The 17,209-nt window shown below is 45.9% G+C and overlaps 1 protein-coding gene across 6 annotated transcripts in view; it reads left to right on the top strand.

Moving 5' to 3' along the window:
- MAK (male germ cell associated kinase) overlaps positions 1-17,209 on the top strand; it is a 420,577-nt gene that overhangs the window by 348,275 nt on the left and 55,093 nt on the right. The window lies entirely within an intron of this gene.

A 17,209-nucleotide genomic window follows, 5' to 3' on the forward strand; every position in this document is an offset into this window, starting at 1 on the left:
TGGGCTACCTTGGACCAAGAACTGAACCCTGTAAGTGTCTTACTTACCTGGTAAAACTAACAAAAACTTACCTCCCCCAGGAACTGTGAAAATTGCACTGTGTCCACTTTTAAAGTAGCTGTTTGTGAATAACTTGAAAAGTATACATGCAATTGAAATGATTCAAAGTTCCTAATGTACTTACCTGCAATACCTTTCAAACAAGATATTACATGTTAAATTTGAACCTGTGGTTCTTAAAATAAACTAAGAAAAGATATTTTTCTATAACAAAACCTATTGGCTGGATTTGTCTCTGAGTGTGTGTACCTCATTTATTGTCTATGTGTATGTACAACAAATGCTTAACACTACTCCTTGGATAAGCCTACTGCTTGACCACACTACCACAAAATAGAGCATTAGTATTATCTATTTTTACCACTATTTTACCTCTAAGGGGAACCCTTGGACTCTGTGCATGCTATTCCTTACTTTGAAATAGCACATACAGAGCCAACTTCCTACAACAAGTGATGTCATCATTAGAGGTCTGGCTCCACAGTTAAGCCTGTGCCTTCACTGCTCTTCCTTGAGTTTCGCTGGAGTTCCTTTGGGCTCTATGGGTTTGGTACTGGCCCCTACCGGTTCACTACTGGTTGGTCTGCCCTCAGTGGCAGTCTGGTCCCTTGAATCCACATATGAATCTGGACTGGCACTGGTTGTTCCACCTCAGCCTTCCCCAACTCCGTTCCCACTGTCAACACTCCTGGTGCTGCAGGTGCCCTCCTGCGGTACCATCCCCATTCTTATCCCTGACTCTGACGCAGAGCTATAGGGGCATCATCTGAGGCAGACTGGAGACATTCCCTCCAGGCCAGAACCTGAGCCCTATTCCTATGGGTGAGGACTTGGGGAGGATTGGTACTGGGCCCTGAAGAATACCAGTCCCTAAACCTGAATATGGACTGGTGTGAGGGACTGGGGGATGTCAGTGGACTGGACATCTCCCCAGATACTGGCTTGGTCTCTCCTCCTATCGTGGGTACGGAGGAGGGTGCCACATTTGCTATGATGATATGGAGGGCGACTGAGGTCTTGGACCTTCAGTTGCTCTCTGTCTTGACGAAGGTGTTTCACCCAGGAGTCACCCCTTCAGAACAGCTTCTCCCATTTAATGACGCCCTTATGGAAGTCCTGCTTGGGGTATGGTCCAAGCCCTCGATAGGGGCTCCTGTGGGCAGGAACATTGCCCACTCCATCGCCCCAACCAAGGGGGCCTCTCTTTTCTCACCCAACACCCTACCCCTGAGAGCTTGGTGTTTCAACCTTCCACTTCCTGAGTAAATTCTGGTGCATTCCCTACCACCCCACTGGATAGAAATTCCAAAAGGTTGGACTCCTTGGGTAAGAAAATGTACTCTTCCACCAGCTGGCCTTTGCAGTCTGTGGTCACGGCATGACTTTTAGGCCAATACTCATGTTCCTTTATGAATTTGATTACAAAGGTGCTGCCTGTGGTACCGGACCAGGCAATACTCCCCCAAGCTATAGTTGATGGGAGAAATGCAGCTAAATTCACAATCTAATGTGGAATTGACACAACTGATTCATTAGGCAGAATTTGTTCTTTGTTGGTGGCCTTACTGCGCCACGCCTGGCTGAAGACAACTGGCTTTTCAGGGGATGTCCAAACTTCACTTATGGAGATGCCCTTGGATGGCTCCTGTCTCTTCAGAGACAGAATGGACTTAGCGCTGGTGTGCTTCAAGGACAGCAGAGCTATGGCAAGGTCCTTGGACCTTTCCAATGGCCCCTTGTTAAGCCCAGTCCACCTTCTGCTACTTTTGTGGCCAAGGAAGGGGCTTCCAGGTGTGCCTCTACCTGCTCAGCTACTGTGGTCCGCAAGCTTCCCAGCCCCTCTGTGGATAAGGAGTCAGCACCCACAGACACCCTGGATCAGGCAACTAGAGGTCGGCACAGTTCACCCCCTTTTATCCACCCCAGCAGCTTACAGCCTCCAAGCCTCATTAGTTTGCCCTCCGACCTTCAGGTGCAACCAGTGGGTGGCAGGATACGCCATTCTCTGCACCACTGGAGGCAGGGCCAGTCCTAGCACTGGTGGCACCCTGTGCATCAGTGTTTGTTGGCGCTGCCCCAATGACCACCACCACCATGAACTGCCTTACTTCCATCCTTTAACAGTGTCCCTCAAAACTCTGATCTCTCTCTAGGTAGAACATTAATCACCAGAGTTATCTTGATATTTTTATTGTTGTCTGAAAATTTCTGAAGGCAGGAACGCTGCATCAGATGCTTTTAAATAATATTATACTTGCAGGCAGGATGCCCCCACCTGAAGTCAAGACCCGGTGCGGTGGCACCGGACGCACCGTCCTAGAGCCGGCCCTGACTGGAGGTCAGTAACCTCAGACTGCTAGGTTCTCCAAATTGTCAGAAGGGTCTATTCCCTCTCCTTTGTGACTACCCCTCCACCCGCGCCACTCACGACAGGCTGACGGAGGACTATTTTCCTTACTCTGCCAGGAAGTGACGGCTCTCTTGGCCGAGGGAGCCATCGAGAGGGTGCCGGCATCAGAAGTAGGTCATGGTTGCTATTCCTACTACATTCTGGTGCCCAAGAGGGACGCAGGCCTTCATCCTATCCTAGACCTGTGCCCTCTCAATTGCTTCCTGAAAAAGGAAAGATTCAAGATGCTCACATCTGCCTGTCTGCCCTGGACACAGGAGACTGGATGGTGGCGTTGGATGCAGGTCACTTATTTCCACATCCCTGGCCTGACTGCCCACGGACATTACCTACAGTTCAAAGTATGTCATAAGCTTTTTCAGTTTGCGGTGCAACCCTTGGGCCTTACTAGCACCACTTTGGTGTTCACCAAGGTGATGGCAGAGGTTGCAGCTCATTTGCGGAAATCAGAGGTGCCAATCTTCCCCTATTTCGATGCCTGGCTGTTGAAGGTGGGCTCGTCTCCCACCTCCAAACTACAGGGCTTCATTATCAACGTGCCAAAGTCACACCTGATTCCTTTTCAGGTGTTCACTTTCTCAGAGCTGGTCTGGAGACAGTGCAGTTTTTCGCTTATCCTCCCAAATGGTGAGTCCAAGATATTCAGGCTATGGTACTACTGTATCTGATAGGGACTTCTAACTGCAGATTCCTTACCTTTGATTTTTCCAGGCGTCAGGCTGGATCCGGAAACCTTTGCTGAGCATTGCCCATTGCAAGTACCATCTGTTGGCTCCATTCTGCTTTGCGCGGTGTCATTGGCATCGGAAGTGACATCGGGTCACCTATACAGGCGCGTAGGCATCAGTTCTTTTCTTTCCGTGCCAGATAGTGCAGATCCTGAGAGAGCTACCCGTCTGTCGCTTTTTTTAGGCCTTTTTGTCAAGTTTTTCTTCATGTATCTCGTGGTTGTAATTGAGGAAGGCTGGGTTCGAACTGCGTGGGGGTTACGGACCCCCATCTTGTTTGTCTCTAGTGCCTTGAGCACGACCATAACTCCCAAGTCATGCTCGGACTGCTGGGCCATGGCGCCAAAGGCTTTGAAGGAGTGGTCCTTAAAGTTGCTTGTGGCCCAGCAGTTGGCAACACTGGCACACGTGACTCAAAGAGGATCTTGGTCGAGACGGTAGTTGGGGGACTGATCTCAGAGCCCCAAGTCCTCGTCTTCCCATTCAAGCTCCTCAGGAAAGAGGCAAAAGTAGAAGTCCAAGAGGACTTCAACTTCTCCTCTCCTGTCAGCCGAGGAGATAAGCGGGAAACATCAGTGTTCTTGTCAGGGGTCTGCGGCGCCATTGGCCAGTTTGACTCCGCGCCTCCCTCCTTTCCAGGAGCTGGATTGACACCCGCTCAAGTAAAGGAGTTTTACGAGGACATGCGCCATGTATTCAAGCGGGCAGACCCCCCTGGCATGCCTTCAGGCCCCACGGGGTCAGAGGAGGCTCCAACTGGATCCACACTGATGGCTTCGGCCTCGCCTCCAGTGTAGTCTCATGGATCAGAGTGTGGATCTGGAGCGGCGCTGGTTGTACCCAGACTACCTTCTCCTGTGCCTGCCACAACACAAATGCACCTATTGCCAGCCCCATTCTGATTCCTGATGAGCTGGAACAGTGTCGCAGGACACTGATTCCGGCGCTGACAGGCCCCAGATCATTGCCTGAGCCTTATTGTTCACAGCCAGGCATGGGAGAATAGTGGGAGGAGTCACTGGACCCTTTAGAACACCAGTTGGAGAGATCTTTGGATTGGGATGAGGAGCTAGGAGAGGCCAATGACCTGGACACCTCTCCCGATACTGGCCTGCTCTCTCCCCCCTGAAACTGCCCTCAGTGGCTGTCAAGACGACTATCTTGATGGAAGTGGTTTAGCCTGGGGCTTCTACATCTGAACCTCTGTTGCCCTTTAACAAAGCACTAACAGATGTCCTGCTGGGAACTTGGTCCAAGCCTGGCACAAGGGGCTCCTGTAAATAGGATTATTGCCCGCCACTATGGCCATACTCCAGGCGACCCTAGCTTCCTCAGTCAACACCCCACCCCTGAGAGCTTGGTAGTACAAGCCTCCACGTCCCACTGTGCATTCCCTTCGCTCGCTCGGACAGGGAATCCAAGAAGCTGGACCATCTTGGTAAAATATTGCTTTCTTCCACTAGCCTAGCAGTGAGGTCAGTGAACACCTTGTGCTTATTGGGAAGTTTCTCCCATTCCATTTGGGACATGGTTGTGCAAGTGTTGCTACAGGTCCTGGAGGAAGCACAGGCCATACTCTCAAGCGGCGAAAGACGGGAGGGACGCAGCTAAGTTCACCATTCGTGTGGCTTAGATACAACTGATTCACTAGGCAGAGAGCTTGGGTCGACAGTATCCTTAAGGTGCCACACCTGGCTGAAGACAGCTGTTTTTTCAGGGAATGTTCAAGCAAACCTGAAGGACATGCCTTTCGATGGCACTCACTTGTTTGGCAAGAAGGTAGACTCAGCACTGGAGCGCTTTAAGGAATCTTGGGCTACAGCTAAGCCCTTGAGCTTCTCGGCCACTTCTCATCCACCATCTGCCTTTCTCTCCTTTCATGGCTACGGAAGAGGCGTAGTTCAGCGCCAGCCCTATGCCAACTGCAGTCCCACACAACCAGCCCAGGGCATGTGAGGACATGGGTGCAGTTCCTTCAGACCTAGAGGGTCTGCTGGCCCTAAGTCATCAGCCAATCAGCCCCCGGCAGCTGCAGCCTCACTGCCCTCCTTGTTTGGATCTGCAGGACCATGCTTGCCCAGTTGGAGGGAGAATACACCATAATTTCTTCCACTGGAAGCATAGGTAGTGCATAACATCAGGAAGGGCTGTGCCCTTCCTTTTCTATCCTTTCGCCCCTCCATTCCATTAACATTCGAATGGCTGGTGGAGGATCATTTGTCACTACTCTGAGAGGAAGTTATGGGTCTCCTGGCCAAGAGAGCCATAGAAAGGGTCTCGATGTTGGAAGTAGACAGAGGTTGTTATTCACTACTTTCTGATACCCAAAAAGAATAAGGGTCTTCACCTACTTCTAGATCTATGGACCATTAATCTCTTCCTCAAGAATGAGAAGTTCATGTTGGCTCAGGTCTTTTCTGACCTACAAGACTGGTGGGTAGTCCTGGACTTGCAGAATGCGTATTTTCATATGCCCATAATGCTTGCCCACAAGCATTATCTGTAGTTCAAGGTAGGCCACAAACACTTTCAGTTCACCATGATGACATTTTGGCCTTACCGGTGCCCCTTAGATGTTCACCAAGATGATGGTGGTGGTTGCAGCTCATCTGCGCTGGTCAGGGGTGTCAGTCTTCCCCTACCTTGACGACTGGATGTTGAAGACAGACTCGTCCCAGGCTGTCGTCTCCCACTTCCAGACTACAGCGAACCTCCAGCATTCGCTGGAGATCACTATAAACGTACTGAAGTCACACCTGATTCCTTCTCAGATGTGCTCTTTCATAGGAGCGGTTCTGGACACGGTGCAGTTTTGAGTTTATCCATTCCCAGCAGGAAGTCCAGAATGTTCAGGCTATGATACTGATGTTTCAGCCTCTGTACAAGATTTCGGTCAGAATGACTCTGAGGCTGCTGGGCCTCATGTCCTCCTGCATCCTGCTGGTAAAACATGCCAGATGGCATATGTGGGCTCAGCAGTGGCACCTGAAGTTCTGGTGGATGCAGCATCAGGGAAATCTCTCTGACGTGGTCCAGATCTCGGAGGGAACTGCGAAAGACCTGCAGTGGTGGGTTACGAACCACGATTAGATCAGAGGCAGACTCCTTTCCCTTCTCCAACCAGACCTCACAGTAGTGAAAGATGCATCATTCCCAGGATGCAGCAGCCATGTGGGCGAGATGGAGATCAGAGGACTCTGGTCTCCATAGAACCTAGACCCCACATAAACATGTTGGAGTTTATGGCGATCCGACTAGTGTTGAAGGCACTTCTCCCCTCTGTCAAGGGGAAGTTAATGCAAGTGTTCACAGACAACACATGTGATACTGCAACAAGCAGGGCGAAGTGGGGTTGTGGAAACTGTGTCACAAGGCCCTATGTCTCTGGACATTGCTGGAACAGCAGGGCATAACCCTGGTGGTTCAACACCTGGCAGGTTCTCTGAATGCCAAGGCGGCCAAACTCAGCCATGGATACCTAGCAGATCACAAGTGGCTTTTCCTTTTGGTGGTGGTGCAAGGTCTCTTTCAGTATGGGGAGAGACTTGGTTAGATCTATTTGCCTCCAAAGAGAGCAAACCATGTCAGCAGTATTACTCGTTAGTTTCTAAGACAGCAATCTCTCAGCTACGCATTTCATTGTGAGTGTAGCTCAGGCCGCCTGTACGTCTTTCCGCCCAGACCACTCCTGCCCACAGTTCTCAGGAAGGGCAAAAATGACCAGGCCCAAGAAATCCTTGGGCAATTAGAGTCTGGTGTACCGAGCTTCTGAAAATGAGCATTGATTCTCCTATCAGGCTGCCCTTTCGGGAGCATCTTCTGTCGCAGCAGCAGGGCAGGGTTCTCCAACTGAACCTGTAAACTCTGAACCTTCAAGCTGGCAGATTGAGCAGTGTCAGTTGACAGCTTTCGACCTTTCTCCTGAAGTCTATAACATTAGCTTGGCAGCCAGGCGTTCCTCCACAAAAACGTTTATGCCTGCTGTTAGCAAAGATTTGTAAGATTTCTCAGAGATGTTCTCTATCTGCTATTCTTCTTTTCATTCTTTCTCTTACCCAACAGGATTTCACTCTGGGCACTCTGAAGGGCTATATCTCTATATATTCCCCTATGCCCTTTATTATGCCTCAGTGAGATCTCAATATAGTTCTCACTTACCTTATGTGTGCTCCCTTCAAGGCACTGCACAATTGTCCCTTCTGGCTGCTCACCATCAAGACAGCCTTTTTAGTAGCAATAACATCTGCCTTGAAGGTGATTGAGACACAGGCCTTTTCATTCAAACTGACATATCTCACAATATTTCCAGACAAGCTAGTGCTGCACACCCATGCCTCTTTCCTTCCTAAGGTGGTGACCGCATTCTATTTGGGTCAAACTGTTATCTCGCCCACCTTCTTTGCAACCCCACATCCCTCTAAGGAAGAGGAGAAACTCCACCAGCTGGATCCAAAAAGAGCGTTGTCATTCTACCTTGACTGCACCAAAGATTTCAGGGTGAACAACCAACTCTTTGTGTGGTATGTGGGAGCAAAGAAGGGACAGAGGGATGGGCAGTACAGAAACGGACCGTTTTGTGCTGCGTCATTCTCTTTATTAAGGTCTGCTACGCCCTGGTGAAGAAGCAGCCTCCCGAGGGCTTACGGGCCCATTCCACTGGGGAAAAGCTGCGACCACGGCGTTGGCACGTGGAGTCCTAGTCCTCGACATCTGCAAGGCAGCAACGTGGGCATCATTGGACACTTTTTCCAAACACTACTACCTGGACAGTCCGGTCTGCAGGGATAGGCATTTTGCCTGTACCATCCTGCGTGACTTTCTAGTCTGAAACATTTGTCTGGCGTCCACCACCAGGATGATATGGCTTGAGTATCTAATCAATGGCTTGAGCAATCTGCAGCTAGAAGTTTATATCAGATGAACATGTTACTTACCTTCAGTAACGCATTATCTGGTAGAGACTCTACCTAGCTTCAGATTCCTTACACCCACCCATGCTTACCTGCTCTGCGGACTTGAACTACAGAAAAGGGTGGCTATGCTTACAGGTTCACACTTCCTATATATGTGTATAATATATTTGGGAAATAATGTCCAGAGATCAGAGATAGTGCTCTGAGGGTGCCAAACTGGTACAACACCCAACCACCTCGGTGTAGTTGTGTCAATTGAGGGATCAATCATCATGGAGAAATTTGATGTTGGTTTACCAAGGCACACCACAATAGCCCATAAAATCCATTTCTTAGTAAAATGTATCAAAGTTCCAAATACGCATCTGTATAAAGTTGAAATTTTATTCATCCAAGGCACCATGAATCCAATGAACATCAGCCGACACGTGTTTCGTCATCAAGACTTTCTCAAGACATAAGTTTGCAAACAATATAATATCCCAGGAATGATGCACCATTCCCAACAATGAGGAAACGCAAATTGTGAGGTTGTTTTGACAAATACTGAGGGGTTATTAAGTATTCCCGGTCGACACAGCCATGATAAGCCGTAACAGATTGGTGCCTCATAGCATAGCACCTTGAGAAAGTCTGGATGATGAAACACGTGTCGGCTGATGTTCATTTTATTCTAAAATAAGGAATCTGCGTCTAGAAGTCTCTATCAGATGAGCAAGTTACTTAGCTTCAGCAATGTCCTATCTGGTAGATATGCTCCGTTTTTAGAGAAAATAGCACCAAGAGGCGTAAAGCTCGAAGTTTGGATATTTGATTGTGCTGGACCGGGACAAAGTCATAAGTCCAGGTCTAAGTTGATGGAGCAGGGGCCGGCTACAGGGACCCGCTACAGGGACCCAGTTACACCCGTTGAACAGAGCACCTTAAATTCTTGTTTGCGGGGTGTTGCGTGGATCCGTACCGAAGTTGCGTCACGCAGCCTATGTGATCAATTGGTTCCAAGATGTGGCAAGGCTTCGGTCCTGTTGTATCAGCAGGATCTCATTGATGAGGTCTTGGGATGCGGTGTCCATAGTTGGGTATGTGTCGCTCAGTTGAAGTGGTGCGCCAATTCTGAGGAGTTACGAAGTTGTAGTGCACAGTTTGGTGGCATCGTCGAGGCTGACGTTGACCAGAGATGTGAGGGCTTGTGCCCAGGATGCATCAAGCAGTGGTGGTGCCAAAGGCGATGTGGGCTGTGGCAGGGAAGTGAGCCTTTGCGACAGGTCCCATCCACTCAGCAGAGATGCGTCCGTTCTGATCAGAGTTGCACTGCGCAGCAGAGGAAATGCATGTTTCATTGCATCCACAGAGGCTGGTAAAGCACCTTAGGCCTACTTACATGGCTTCGGAAGTAGGGTGGCACGACTTGGCAGGGTAGTCTCACAGATGGCAGAGTCCAGGTGAAGGTGCCAGGTTGTTGGAAGCCTGTTATGTCCATGAGGCTTCAGATCAGGAGGCCAGCTTGCCCTTCAGAGCAAGAGGCCAGCTAGCCCTTGTAATGACTCTGGGTTCAAGAGATTCAAGTCTAGTCATTCTCACCCAGGCAAGAGGGCAGCAGGGTCTCCAGGGCAACAGTCCAGTTGAGTGACAGTCCTTTCAGCAGCACAACTGTCCTGCCTTGCAGAGTATCCTCCGGTCCAGAAGTGTTCTGAAGAGTTGGTGTCTGAGTTTTTTCCTTTGTACACAGTTGTGCCTTTGAAGTTGGGAGAAGCTTCTAGGCCTGCCTTTAAAGTGCACATATGCCCTGCCTTCCCTGCACTGGCTCCAGAATAACTTCAGGGGGTACGTAGCCCTTTCCAAGGAGACAGGATACAGCCTATTTGAGAGCAAGCAGTGCTGTGCCCAGCTTCTCACTCTCAGCCTACCACTGTTGGCCTATGCAGGAACACTTATACTCCTATTGTGTGTGGCTGTCTCAAAGGAATACACAAATCCCAACTGTCAGCTACACCCAGTCGTGACCAGAGACAAACAGTAGACACCAAATTGCTAATACAAGAAAATGCTAACTTTCTAAAAGTGGCATTTTCAGAGTTGCATTTTAAAATCTGACTTAACAATAACTTAGGATTTTAGCTTGTGATACCCGACACACCAAATATAAGCTAGTTGTCTCTTCCCATTTGGAAATTACATTTCTAAAATGTAATAAGGTAACTTCAATGTTACCCTATGTGAGAGAAGGCCTTGCAGTAGTGAAAACAAATTCAAAGATTTTTCACTAACAGGACATAAAAAACTTTAAAGTACATGTCCAACTTTTTAAGTACATTGCACCCTGCTCTCTGGGCTGTCCAGGGCCTTCCTTAGGGGTGACATATATGTATTACAAAAGAAAGTTTGGACCTGGCAAAAGGAACATTTTACCAAGTCAAAATGGCGGTTCAACTGTGCACAAAGGCCCTGCAATGGCAAGCCTGTATTATGTTTAAAGAGTAGCATTTGATTTACAGGCCCTGGCACACGTAGTGCCACTTTGCGAGGGACTTACAATTGAATTAAATATGCCAGTTCAGTATATGGTAATTTACCAGATTTTAAGGAGAAGGCTGAAGCACTTTAGCAATGAGTAGCAGTGGTAAAGTGCACAGAGGCCTAAGGCCATCTTAAAACGATTTCAGCAAAAAATAGGAAGCGGAAGGAAAAGTGTTTGGAGATGACCCTGCAGAAAGAGCCAGGTCCAACACAAACTCACCTATCCTCCCTGCCCTGCGAACAGATTTCTAGGGTCAAGATTGTTCTCTTTTCAGGGCCCTAGTTTTCCACACCAGTGGTCAGTGTTCTGTGTGGTTCAGTGGTTTTGGAGTGGAAACTCGCAAAAAGAAACTAACGTCAGTACGCTGGGGTGGTGCCTTTATATGCATCACACATGCCACTTCCGGCACTGACGCCATGCAAAGCTGAATGATGCCACCTACTGGCACGCAGGGGTACTGCTCACAGAAAGTTTCCGGCTTAAGTCTGATGTCTGGGAATAATTCAAAGGTAAGGAATCTGCAGCTAGAAAGAGTCTCTACCAGATAAGGCTCTACTGAAGGTAAGTAACTTATTCTTCTGCCTTGTTCATGGTGATTACAAAGAAAAGTAATATTTTTCCTATTTTATTTTTCTAGTCAGTGTGTCATCTGATGTGACTTAGTCAGATGTCCAACTGTGTTCAAATATTCTGATAGTCAGTTCACTTATCATTGCCTCAGGAGTCAGTGGTCTGAAAAAAAACTGTAGTGCACCCCACATTAATAGACCTAGGAGATTGTATGTCGCATCCACAAGCTTACTGCTCTGAAGTACTTGTCCTGTACACTCCTCCTCCCATGGCCTTCCAAATGTCTCCTTTGCTCAGAACGGTCCTTCTGGGCTTCACAGGTATGATCAATAGATTATAAGCTTTCCCTTCTTAGGGCTCACTGTCTGAGCTGTTGTTTGAACTCCTACGGTCTGAGGCCTTCAGTGTACGTTCAAATCTTCAACAGACAAGTTGACCCACTGAGCTTTTTACTAGTGTAAGAACACTCGGCCAGTAGATGCAGACAGTGATGTAGTTGAGTGGAGTCACGCTGATACTTCATAATCTATGTGCAGCTTGAAGGTCACACATTTTAAGCTTAATATGGCCAAACTGCATTTTCATCATTCTATGTTCTATAAAACGAATGCTGGTGTGTTGCAAACTATAAGATATAGTTTGTGTTTATGCACAGCATTGTGTATGTGGAAAAGTATGCTGGTTGCAAATGGCAGCTGTGAATGACTAATATTAACCAAGGACTCCTACTCTCCCCTGGTTACGTTCGTAAGATAGACCCTTACATATTCACATAAAGAAAGAATTGAGCAACTCAGTCATTCAGAGGGTGTCTGGGCACATATGTTTATTGCAAACATCTGGTAGGATTAACAATGAGTTACTCTCTTTAATATGTGTATAGGTAATTCACAATGTCATATATTAAGTAATGAGGACTTTCTAGAGCATGCCAAAAACTGAGTCACAAGAAATAAGTGTTAGTTATGTAAGGAGATTAGAAAATGCCACAAATAGTTTTAAGATATTATTGATGATCTTTCAATGAACCACAGATAAAAGCGTTCACTGGTATAATTAAGCCAATTCCAGCTAATTTCGTAGTTGCATGTGATATCTGTTGACTATCAAATATATGTTAGGAATACCCACACGCATATAAAGTATGGTACATCGTAGAATGTTACATTCATTTACATAATTGGAAAGGGGAACTTTGTAAACAAATTTACAACTCCAGAAGATATTGATACCACTTGTCTTAACCCAACTGTTGTTCTTATAAGTGTGCTGAATTAATGAAGCGAACAAAGCTTAAAATACTTCAAATAATGCTTTAGATGGTGACGTAATCCACCATAGAATGATCTCTATCAATAGTGAAAACCTACTTCAACAATGAGATACAAAGTAAAATGTGCACAATTAATTGCTTATGAAGGCAGGCACTAGTTGAAGTTTCCAACTAGCTATTTGCAAATAATGTTGCCATCTTCAGTGTGCATATCACACATATGTGAGATATAAGAAGGTGGGGCCTAAGTAAGGCCTTTGAGAAGAAACTAACAAAGCAGTTTGCACTAGAAGACCAGTAAGAGATGGATGCTCTTTATTTCTGTGGGGTCTGCCTTTCGGATAGTGGAGACAGAGTAAGGTGCCCCAATATAGTTCTCCATAAGTGGATTGTGTTTTAGACATTTCTCAGACCAGCATGATATAAATGTTTAACCAGTCCTAAAAATAATTACTTGTCAGGCTTAATTCCACCAGTCGTCTGTAGTCATGGGATGACATTGATGAAATAGCAACAGAGACATAATGAGGTACTCAATTCCTTTTATGCAAGTAATAAATAGTCAACATTTTAATTGTAGTAGCTAAAGCATAGATTTGATATATAGGTTTAAACGCCTGAACAAAAAAGTGATGGCCCATTGAGTAAAGCTGAGTGAAATACAGAAAGTGCCATTACAAACCCAGAGGGCGGGAAACACACATGGAAAAGGCCCAGATGAATAGAATAGGGTTTGGAAGAGAAGCAATTGTCCGGAATCAGCCCATACAACATCATATGGCAAAGTTGGGCAGTCACTAAGGAACGCTCTCATGAACCATAGATGACAGCGTCTTAGTCTGTTAGCTTGGAAGATCAAGCGCGTACTGGATGTCGAGGTTTCTTCACCCAGAGCTTTACAATTCATCAAGAAAAAAAATGAAGTACTCTATCCTTACAATAATGATTGGAGTCTGTGGGAAGTTGGGAGATAGACACTCCTGATGTTATCTAGGTTACAAGCCTTTTTATTTCACATCATTCCTGTTGGGAATATGTCCATCAAGCCTTGACTCTGTTATTGACACATACAATCTTTTGCTCAAGCACGATTGTTGTCAGTGTTGGGTGTTTAAAAATAGTGATTAAATATATGAGAAACAGTAATACATTGTTATTTCAGAGTACAACTTGCATTATGTTACAGCAAAAGAAAGAAATTATAGAAACAATTTGGTTAACAACCATAAACGATTTTCAAGCAAAAAAACAAGGGAAGCAGGAAGTACAGTGCTCTCAAATATGTAGCAAAATACATATAAATATAACCCTAATAAAGACATCAAGGAAAGTTATATTACATACTGAAAAAGAGAGTTAAAAACTGAAGCAGAGAAGACAGAAAAAGAGAACTGTATAATGGAAATCCTAAAAGAAAAAGCTAAATTGACGTGTTTTTTTAAGTAAAATTCAAAATAAAATACGGGGCAAACCGTTATTCCTGGGCAGTAAAATAATAGCAGAAAGACTGTTTCCTTCAGAGGAAGCTCAACGCTGGTGCTTCAAGGCAATACATGTATGCAGACTTACAACAGTGAAGAAACAGATATTTTACTACTGTGCAAGAAAATGTAAAACAAAAAATATGACAAGCAGGTGCTCCAAAGACAGCACAGCGATGTTGATTTGTGCAAAAAGTAAAAAGATGTGCAAAATGAACAAACATCAAATAATGTTGACTTAATGTCTTCTTGATTTTTGAAACATAAACTCAGAATTCAAAAACAAGTTCAACGGACTACAGTAACCATCTGTTAAAGACAACATAGAAATGTGTTGACATTTCGACCCCTTTAAGAGCAATTTCACATGTGGTCTTCATCAGGACCTTACAGGTAGATGATCCTTTGATGAATGGATCACTAACGCTGCACACCTTAAAGTGGCTGCCTACAAGTTGCCTTATTGATGTTGCAAGGGAGCGCACCAAGGGAGATGGAGTCCCTTCTTCTCACTCTTCCAAGACAGGAGAGCACTTCCCCATTTGTTTATTCCTTAGAGGACAAGACAATATGACAGTCGAGGTTGCCTCCTCCAGCCCCATTTAGTGGATCAGGTCAACTGACCCTTGCTTTTCTACTTCCTTCTTTTATGTTGAACCCTCTCTTTTTGTGGCCTTTATCTGTCTCACCAGTTTTCTCTTTATTGCAGGCATCTTCACAAATTGAGGTTGAGGGTCAGAGTTCGCTTTCCCAAAGGAGACTGGCTTTGTTAACACCCCCTCCAAAATCGGCGTTTTGAGCTCAAGTTAAATTTGCTTGCTAAGTCACATTTACTTAAGTCTTTTAAAGGATGTTAACTTTTAAAATTATGAAGCGCGGACATAGATGGATCTTCGCTATCCTGTGACACAGTATTAGCTCCATAATTGTCTTTCCAGGGTCACATTAACGATCGCAAATCTAAAAATTCATTACACAACCACAAACGGCTGCCAGAACACTCACACATTTTTTGACAATTATATCACTATATACTCATTAGCACTTACAACTGCCCTCACTTCCCTGCTGCCACCACCTCCACCACTGTGTTCTGCAATTTGTCTACTAGTGCCCCTATATTACATGGTCAGGCTCTTTGTGCTCCTTAAGCCCTTCATGTTCCTCTGGCACTTCACTTCTAGTGAGCCCCTTGCCCCCCTGGGGAGCTCGTTCATCCTGCTGCCCGTCCGACCCAGCAAGCTCCCTCCTGAGAATGAGCAGAGTGGCACTGAGCCGCCATGCTAACCTGGTGCCACAGCCTGGTCTAATGAACCAAATACAACAGCGAGTTGTATGCCATTAGTACAGGGCCGTAGCTAGGCATGGACAGTGTGGGCATGTGCCCAGGTCCCCACACTCAGCCCATCAACTTGGGGCCCCATACCAGTGCAGACACAGCTAGGCCACTGCAGGAAAGCTGACTCCTTGCAATTGGGCTCATTTGAAGGTGCCCCCTTCCCTGTTGTAGGCAGACAAACCCCAGGGAAGGGGGCCTACCCCAATTTCAAGGACACACATTCTGTAAACTGCAGCTGCAATTCCCCCCAAACAGCCCCCCCACCCCTCCCCCCACACACACACACACACACACACACACACACACACACACACACACACGAGTCGTGGGTGACTAGTGTCCTGTTGTTTAGCTCTCTGCCAGTTTTAACTCTCTCTTGTGATAAGCAATCATCAAATCTTCAGGCCTATAGTGCTGGTAGGTGGCTGAAGGGGGGTCTGCATAAAGCAGCTTCACGTGTAGGAGCATCTATTGAGATGCAAACAGCCCTGAATATGTAGGCAAATTATAGGGGCCTCGCACAATTCTTTTCCTTCCTGGGCCCCAAGAATCCTAGAACCGGCCCTGCGTAAGTAAACAGGATGAATACCCCAGTGAGAATTCCCAAGCAGCTCATTTGCTCTTCCACATCGGCTTGCTCGGAGAATGACGAGTACAAGCACAGGAGTAGTCAGCATGCGCCCAGCGTTCCTGAAGAATATAGTTACGACTTGGAGATGAGTATGACCAATGGTTTCAATAACAAAAATATTTATTCATGTAATGAGCACTGCATCATAATAAGTCACCAGTTGTGCTGTAAACGTATTTCTAAATTCACCCATTGATTTTAAAGCCCTAAACTCTAAAAAAGCTTTTTAATAAGTTCACAGGGCCTTCTGAATACTTTATAGAATGAGTAAAAGCTGACTTAAACGTATTGATTCTAAAACTAACACACATTTGTACCTGTGATTTACCCTTACTTCTCCATTGGCACCCGAGCAGGCGAAGGCCTAAAAGGAGGGAGAGGGCCTTTAACAACCAGCATAGTTCGAAGCAGAAGGGTCATAAGGCTATTGGAGCATTCCACCAAATAAGGGTGGAATGTTCTACATTTAGAAGCTAGAAACATGAAGACAAACATTAGAATGTTGGAGCTCCAGGCTTATAACAGCTATTATAAGCCAAGAGTTACACCATTGTCTTCAGTGGACCTCTCAACATTCCAGTGTGCAAATATAGCCTTATAGCCCGAAGCACAGGCTATACCAGCCATTAAAGGACTGCTCCAGAATTAAAGGTAGCAGGACTTTAATACTGGGATAGCCCAGCTACAGAGGGCTATAAGGCTATTAAAACATTCCGCCACTAGAGGGCAAAATGTTCTTTAAAAAAAAGAAAATGCCTCGGGCTTCGTGAGGCCTTTGTTCACAGCATTTTTACCGCCCATTTGAAGCCCAGAGCACTCCATTGTTTTTAACGGAGCTCCCGACATTCTAATGTTCTCATATATCTTATTTTTAACTCCACTTCTTTCACAATACTTATCAGGGATTATTTGGGGCCTTATTTCGGTATCCAAACCCATCGATCGTAAATTATTTCACTCGGTTCTGCCCAATAGTCTTGCAAATGTTTACAGCTCTGCATCATGGAAAATAAGTCTGTCTTGTCTTTATTGACTGTAAGCAATTTGGATCTTACCTCCAACCCAGGAACTACTCTTATTAGTATAAATAATGTGCTTCTGTTTACTATCTCAGAAGCACTGCCCTAACACCACCCACTTTCATTAATGTTTTTTAAAGACTAAATTGACAGGTCCCTTTAATCTAATGGTAGGTTTGTTTTTTTAGATTTCTTTTACATAGTACAGTAGGTTAAGAGATATTTCAGTGCATTGTAAAAAATATTGCAACATATTGCAATTTCTAC

The sequence above is a fragment of the Pleurodeles waltl genome, chromosome 2_1, assembly GCF_031143425.1.
Source record: "Pleurodeles waltl isolate 20211129_DDA chromosome 2_1, aPleWal1.hap1.20221129, whole genome shotgun sequence".
Lineage (NCBI taxonomy): Eukaryota > Metazoa > Chordata > Amphibia > Caudata > Salamandridae > Pleurodeles > Pleurodeles waltl.